The following is an 8006-nucleotide window of genomic DNA, read 5'->3' on the forward strand; positions in this document are numbered from 1 at the left end:
AATTGAATATTTTACACTACGTAACTTTTATATCTCATATTAGCTAATGATGACACATTTTATGTTGGTTGTTAATGTTTTACATTTGATATAGCTCCTTATATATACCCGTTTTGCAATGTAACACTATTGGAACTTCTTGTCACGACCCGATTTCTGAAGTCATGATTGCACCTACTATAACCCACCAACAGGTAAGCCAACCCGTAACCCGAAACAACAAGTAATGGGTCTGAGGGTAGAAACTAAACAAGAGTAGGCAAATAACAATATACACAGGCGGAAGCAAACCAAAACATAAATACAAATAAAGATCCCTCCCAGAACCTGGAAGTCACTAGTACAGAGCTACTAACAAAATGAGTACAAGTCCCAAAAGTGGACAACAGAGACTGGACTGTCTCGAAAGGTAAAAGACAAGTCTATATATACAGATGGAGACTGAAATAGTACAAAACGTCGTGTGCTCACTCTCGTCTCCGGATCAGTCTCTCCAAGCTCGATCAACGCTGGCTACTAGTGCCTGGACCTGTATCACGAAATAGATACAGAGCGTAGCATGAGTACCAAAACAACAGGTACCCAGTAGGCATCATAGGCCGACTGAACTTGAAAAGTAAAGGCAATATGAAAAGAAGGAATACGCAAATCGAGGTCAAGAATAAAAATCTAACTAACAAAAGAATGCACAAGAGTGTACAAAGAACTAACTAAAGTAATCTATAAGCTAACTACACCTAACTGGGACCCCATAAGCCATAAGGTACACTCGTGCGCAAGTTAAATAAAAACCCGAACGGACCCCATAAGCCCGACGAGTAAATAGAATAACTAAAACTAAAGATAATTTCATATAAGAACCCAAGAACAGAGAACATTGAACCAGAATCTCAACCCTAATTAGTAGAATCTGACAGTACGGAGGCCGGACTTCGAACCGGATGCTCAGCAGAAGTACCCAAGTAACCAATCACAAGAATCAAGTATATGAGGCCGGAACTCTAACCGGATGCTCTATATAAGTATCTGGGCAATAGAGGCCGGAACTTAAACCGGATGCTCTATAAAGGTGCCAATGTAGCTGCTGAAAGAGTCCTAATCGATCCACACTCATAAATGTCCGTGGAACGCCGTCTATACTTAGACAATCAATGTAAGTCCTTGGAACCAAATCGAAAATCAAATTCAAATCGCGAAGTAGAACTAGTGTCGCCGATGTAACTCGTGAAGCCGTAACATCGGGGAAAATAAGGATAACTATAGTCGGAGAAAGAGTATCGCCTAACTAAGGCCCAAACTATCATACTCAAGTCTGCTACACCAGTCTACAGGTATCTAAGCCGGCCGAGCGACGTCAAGGCAAAACTAAGGCCTATTGGATCAGAATAATGTATTCCTAATGCAAGCCCTATTCAAACCTAATATAAGGCCCAACATGCTTCAAATAAACAATAATTAAGCATGCAAGCACTCCACATAGTGACGAGGGTCCGTTAATAACACAAAGCATGCTCACAGTTACCCGATAATTCCCGAAATAGGTCGAAAACATGATTTCTTAACACCTATACAAGATTCAATGACTACCAACCCAAATCCCAACTAATCCAACATGCATTCACTCTCTCAAGCTCAATCTAAGAGAGGGAAACCATAGCCTACCTGTAGGCCGATCACACGCGCTCCAAAATCAATCTTTCAGAGCTTTCCCTTCCCGAACGGTCTCGAAACGCTGCCCCGCTATCAAAAATAGAGTCACAATGTTAATACGATCATTTAGACACCAAAATCACAACAAACGGAGACGGATCAATTTTTTGAGTCAAAATGGGAATCGTGGGACCCGCGCAGAAAATTCTGAAATTAACCCCAAAAGTGGGTCCTAACCAGTTCCCTCAGCTCATGTCCCAAAATGGGACACAATTCGGGGCTCGGGAACAACACAATATCAATATGCAACTAAAACCCAAATTTTCTCAAAAACTAGAAATGGGACAGCAGTTGAATCAGTGTATTTACCAGAAACTGAAGGTCTACAGTGAAATGCGATAACACCACGACGTTCTCCTCAAAAAACCTCTCAAGATAGCCTCAAAAATCACTGAAATCGAACCTAGAATGGCTGAGAAAACAAGTCTCAAAAATTCTCAAAATCAAGCTCACAAAAAGGGGTTGGCAGCAATTATTTTTCGACAATTACCTCAAACGGGGACTCCAAATCACTATCCGAGCTCACCAACACGTTGTCCTAAAAAAATCTCACAACTTTACCTTTTGAATCACCCAAATCGGTTGAGAGATGAGAGAGTTATTAGGGTTTGAAGTTTGGAAATATGTTGCTGTTTTTCTGCATTTATTGTAGAAAATCTGCAATTTCCCAAAAACTAAAATCTCCGACGGGGTGCTCCGAACTCGTTCGAAACCCCGTGCATGAAAACGAGATATGCAACCATACCAAATTCGATATTCCAGACTCAATGGCACATTCGAAATTTCCATCAGAATTCATTTCGATAAAAAGTGGGTCCCACTTTCAAAAGCTATTTTAAGTCAAAACCCACAGAAGGGCTAGGAAAGATATCGAAAACCTCCAGACACAAAAGAAGGGTCAATCTAGACCAAACTCGACATTCCGGAGCTAACCACGCTGACAGAATTCTCATCCGAGCGCGTTTACTCAGAATGTTGACCAAAGTCAAACTTAGGCTTAAACTTAAAGTTAAAACTCCTAATCGCACCGACTCACACTGAAAACCTCGGGAGTCATGACGACCATGCTACCAGCCTACAATGACCCTTCCGGAGCAGATGGAATCGTTAGAATTGGATTCCGATGTCATCTTCTTAAACTTTTGATCGAAAATGATCGTTCAAGGTTCATTAGCTCCAAAACACTAAAACTCACACCATAACCAAATGAACGACCAGGTGACCGAACTGTCAGTCCCAGCAAGTCATAAATGACTTGGGGTAGCTATAGGAATGTTCTAAACGACACACAGAAGGCAAGACAAAGAAATGACCATAAGGGTCATTACAATATCCACCACTAAAAAGGACTTTCGTCCACGAAAGAAAGGATCAAGAAGTACCTGAAGGCTCAAACAAGCCTGGAAACTGCTCTCGCATCTCCTGCTCGGTCTCCCAGGTAGCCTCCTCGACTGGACGATGCCTCCAACGGACCTTAACAACAGGAATGGCTCTCGAGCGCAATCTCCTCACATCTCTAGCTAGAATGGCAACTGGCTCCTCTACAAATGTCAAACGATCATCCAACTCGACTGCATCATACTGGAGCACATGGGACTCATCAGGAACATATCGCCGCAGCATCGAAACATGAAACACTGGGTGGATGGCTGAAAATGCTGGAGGTAGGGCCAACTCATAAGCAACCTCCTCAACTGTCCGGAGTATCTCAAAAGGCCCAATGTACCTGGGACTAAGCTTGCCCCGCCTGCCAAACCTCATCACGCCCTTCATGGGCGACACACGGAGGAATACCCAGTCACCAACAGAGAATCTCAAAGGTCGACGCCTCTGATCAGCATAACTCTGATGCCTACTCTGAGCCGTCCTGAGCCTATCCTAAATCACCCTCACCTGATCCAAGGCCTCCTGAAGCAAATCTGTACCACGCGGCCTAGGCTCTGTAGACTCAAACCAACCAACTGGAGAGCGACAACGCCTACCATATAAGGCCTCAAACGGGGCCATCTGAACACTAGAGTGGTAGCTGTTGTTGTACGCAAACTCCGCCAAAGGCAAGAACTGGTTCCACTGACCTCCAAAATCCATAACACAGGCCCACAACATATCCTCAAGGACCTGAATAGTACGCTTTGACTGACCATCCGTCTGTGGGTGAAATGTTGTGCTAAGGTGGACACGGGTTCCCAACTCCTCCTGAAAAGCCCTCCAAAAGCTGGAAGTGAACTGTGAACCTCGATCTGAAATGATAGAAACAGGCACACCATGAAGACGAACTACCTCCCGAATATAGATACGAGCCAACCTCTCAGCACTGAAGGTAGTATGAACAGGAAGGAAGTGTGCTGACTTGGTCAATCGATCCACGATGACCCAAATGCTGTCAACACCTCTAGAAGTCCGAGGCAACCCCACAACGAAGTCCATAGTGATACGCTCCCACTTCCACTCCGGAATGGGTAATCTCTGGAACTCGCCACCAGGCCTCAAATGCTCTGCCTTTACCTGCTGGCAGCACAAGCAACGGGAAACAAAGTCAGCAATATCTCTCCTCATGCCACTCCACCAGTAATGCTGCCTCAAATCACGATACATCTTCGCTGTGCCCGGATGGATAGAGTATCTAGACTCATGGGCCTCAGAAAGTATCAACTGTATCAAATCTCCAACTCTCGGAACACAGATGCGGCCGGCAAATTTCAACACTCCATCAGGATCTAAGGTAGCCTGACCACCATCACCCGCTAACACTCGATCTCTAAGGGCCACCAAGGTATCATCCTCAAACTGGCAACCACGGATCCTATCAAGCAAAGAAGACTGAACTCCCATAAAGGCCAAGACGCGTCTAGAATCTGAGATATCCAACCGAACCATGCTATTAGCTAAGGACTGAATGTCCAAAGCTAAGGGTCGCTCCTCAACAGATAAGAAGGCTAGACTACCCATACTCACTGCCTTCCGGCTCAAGGCGTCCGCTACCACATTCGCCTTGCCCGGATGATAGAGAATAGAGAGGTCGTAGTCCTTCAGGAGCTCAATCCAACGACGCTGCCTCGAATTAAGGTCCCTCTGGCTCATGATGTACTGAAGACTCCTATGATCGGTATAGATCTCACATCGAACTCCATACAAGTAGTGCCTCCAAATCTTAAGCGCGAAAACTACCGCCGCCAACTCCAAGTCATGAGTGGGGTAGTTGCGCTCATGGATCTTAAGCTGCCTCGATGCATAAGCAATAACCCGGCCCTGCTGCATCAATACACAACCCAAACCAACGCCGGATGCATCACAATAAACTGTGAAGCCCTCGCCCTCAACTGGAAGAGTCAATATAGGAGCGGTGGTCAATAACTCTTTGAGCCTCAAAAAACCCGCCTCACACTCCTCTGACCAAACAAAGGGAACATCAACATGAGTCAATCGAGTCAACGGGGCTGCAATAGTAGAAAAACCCTCAACAAAGCGTCTGTAGTAACTCGCTAACCCGACAAAGCTACGAACCTCAGTAACAGAAGTGGGCCTGTGCCAATCACGAATAGCCTCAATCTTCGCCGGATCAACCCTAATACCCTCCTTGGAAACCACGTGCCCCAAGAAGGCTACAGACTCAAGCCAAAACTCGCACTTAGAGAACTTGGCATAAAGTCGCTGACTCTCAAAGTCTGGAGCACTATCCTCAAATGCTGCTCATGCTCACTCCGGCTCCGCGAGTATACCAGTATGTCATCAATGAAAACGATGACAAATAAATCAAGGTATGGCCTGAACACACGTGTCATCAAATCCATGAAGGCAACAGGGGCATTAGTCAACCTAAAGACATCACAAGGAACTTATAGTGACCGTAACGAGTCCTAAATGCGGTCTTAGGGATGTCCGCTGCCCTAATCCTCAACTGATGGTACCCGGACCTCAAATCAATCTTAGAAAACACGGCGGCACCCTGAAGCTGATCAAACAAATCATCGATACGAGGCATGGGATAACGGTTCTTCACCGTCACCTTGTTCAGCTGCCTGTAGTCAATGCACATCCTCATAGTCCCGTCCTTCTTCCTCACAAACAAAACAGGAGCACCCCAAGGCGACACACTCGGACTGATAAACCCCTTACCTAAGAGATCTTCTAACTGAACACTGAGCTCCCTGAGCACTGCAGGAGCCATCCGGTAAAGCGGAATAGAAGTAGGACAGGTGTCGGGCTCCAAATCTATGGCAAAATCAATGTCACGATCTGGAGGTAGGCCAGGTAGGTCTGTAGGGAACACATCTGCAAACTCTCTAACCACAGGAACTGAGTCAACTGAAGAGCCCTCCCTACTCGCATCTCGCACATAAGCCAAATAAGCTAAACACCCAGAAGCAACCAACCGTCTAGCCTGCATAAAAGAGATGATCCCTGTCGGTGTGTGACTATAAGCACCCTGCCACAACACTGGGGAAATGCCAGGCATGGGTAAAGTAACGGTCTTGGCGTAGCAATCCAAGACCGCATGGTAGGGGGATAACCAGTCCATGCCCAAAATCACATCAAAATCAACCATATCTAGCAGAATAAGATCAACTCTAGTATTAAAACCCTGGATAGTCACTAAGCAAGATCGTAATATCTTATTCATTACTAAGGACTCACCTGCCGGGGTCAAAACATGAACTAGCTCTGCCAAAGACTCAGACCTCATACCCAATCGGGGAGCAAAATAAATAGATCCATACGAGAATGTGGACTCGGGATCAAATAATACTGTAGCAGGCTGATGGCATAATAAAAGCGTACCTGTGATAACATCGTCAGATGCCTTAGTCGTCGCCCTCGCCGGGGTTGTGTAGAAATGACCCTGAGCACCTCTACCCGATGCATCTGATCTACCACCTAACCTGCCTCCCTGAGCTCCGCCTCTGGTACCCTGTCGGTTGTCCCGACAACCCTGGTCCTGACCACCACCTCTAGCTAGAGGGGGCACTGCTGAAACTGGTCTAGGTGCAAGGGGAGCTGGTACAATCGCTCATCGCCCTCGTCGGGGGCACTCTCTGGACCAATGGTCAAGCGCACCGCAATCAAAACACCCCGAAGTTGAACGCCTTGAAGTAACCCGACCGCGATAGGAAGGGAGGGAATCTGATCCCCTCAAACTCTGCCCCGTACTAGGACGACCCTGGTGATGCTGGCCTCTCTCAGAAGCAGTAATGCCGCCTGAACAGGACGACTGGATTGACCCTGCTGGAACCTCTGGCGGGGCCTATCATAGGAGTCTCTCCCTCTAGTCTGGGACCCGCTGTAGCTGCCCTGGTAGCGTGCCCTCTTATCGCTGCCCCTTTGGGCCTCGCGATAAATATGCTCCATGGATCGGGCATGGTCGACCACATCAAGAAATGAATGGCTGACCGAAACCAAATACTCTGTGTCGACCCTCAGACAATACCGCAACCTACGTACAAAACAACGAACTCTCTCCTCCTCCGTGGATAGGATCATGGTAGCATGTCGAGATAACTCATGGAACCTCGTCTCGTACTCTGAGACGGTCATAAGGCCATGCTCCAATCTGGAGAACTGATCACGAAGCCTATCCCTGACGCTTCGTGGCATGAATTGGGCCAAGAAAGCCTCTGAGAACTCACTTCAAGATACAGGAGGCGATCTAGCTAGCCTGGACTATCGATACGAGCGCCACCACTGTCTGGCTGGCCCACGAAACTAATGAGCAGTGAAGTCGGCTCCTCTCGACTCCAAGAGGCCTAATGACTGTAGCTGCTCCTGACAAGTGAGCTAGAACTCGTAGGCATCCTCTCCAATCGCCCCTGAGAATATCGGCGGTGCCAACTTCTGGAATAGCCCGAGCATCTTCTGCTCGCGAAGTGGCATCTCCCCGTCCTTTAAGTCTGACACGACAGCCACATGAACTGGTGGCGGCTGAACCTCTGGTGCCGCTGCGGCAAGCTGACCCTACGGCGCTGGAGCTGGTGCTGCTGGGACTGGTGCTGATGCCTGTCGTATCTCCCCAATAGCTGCTAGTATCTGAGTCAGCAGAGAATGAAGATCAGGAGCTGTAGCTGCAGCTGGTGCAGGTAGTGGCTGGGCTGGCCCCGGCCCCACCGGCTGTGGAGGTACATATGTCGCCTGAGGCTTCTCCTCCCTATCTCGGGCTGGTGCTACGGCCCTGCCACGACCTCGGGGTCGGCATCTACCCCAAGCTGAGGCTATGCCTGCAGACCCGGGTGCGCCACCCCTGGCTGCGCCACCTCGCGAGCGAACCATCCTGCGAAAGAGTGAAACAAGTGAGATTTCCAGAA

General features: G+C 47.7%; 1 pseudogene; it reads right to left on the reverse strand.

The window, feature by feature from the left end:
- Positions 1 to 3081: 3081 nt before the first annotated feature.
- Positions 3082 to 8006, reverse strand: part of LOC125864437 (uncharacterized) — a 7552-nt pseudogene continuing 2627 nt past the window's right edge.

This window comes from Solanum stenotomum, chromosome 5 (genome assembly GCF_019186545.1).
Source record: "Solanum stenotomum isolate F172 chromosome 5, ASM1918654v1, whole genome shotgun sequence".
NCBI classification, from domain to species: Eukaryota; Viridiplantae; Streptophyta; class Magnoliopsida; order Solanales; family Solanaceae; genus Solanum; species Solanum stenotomum.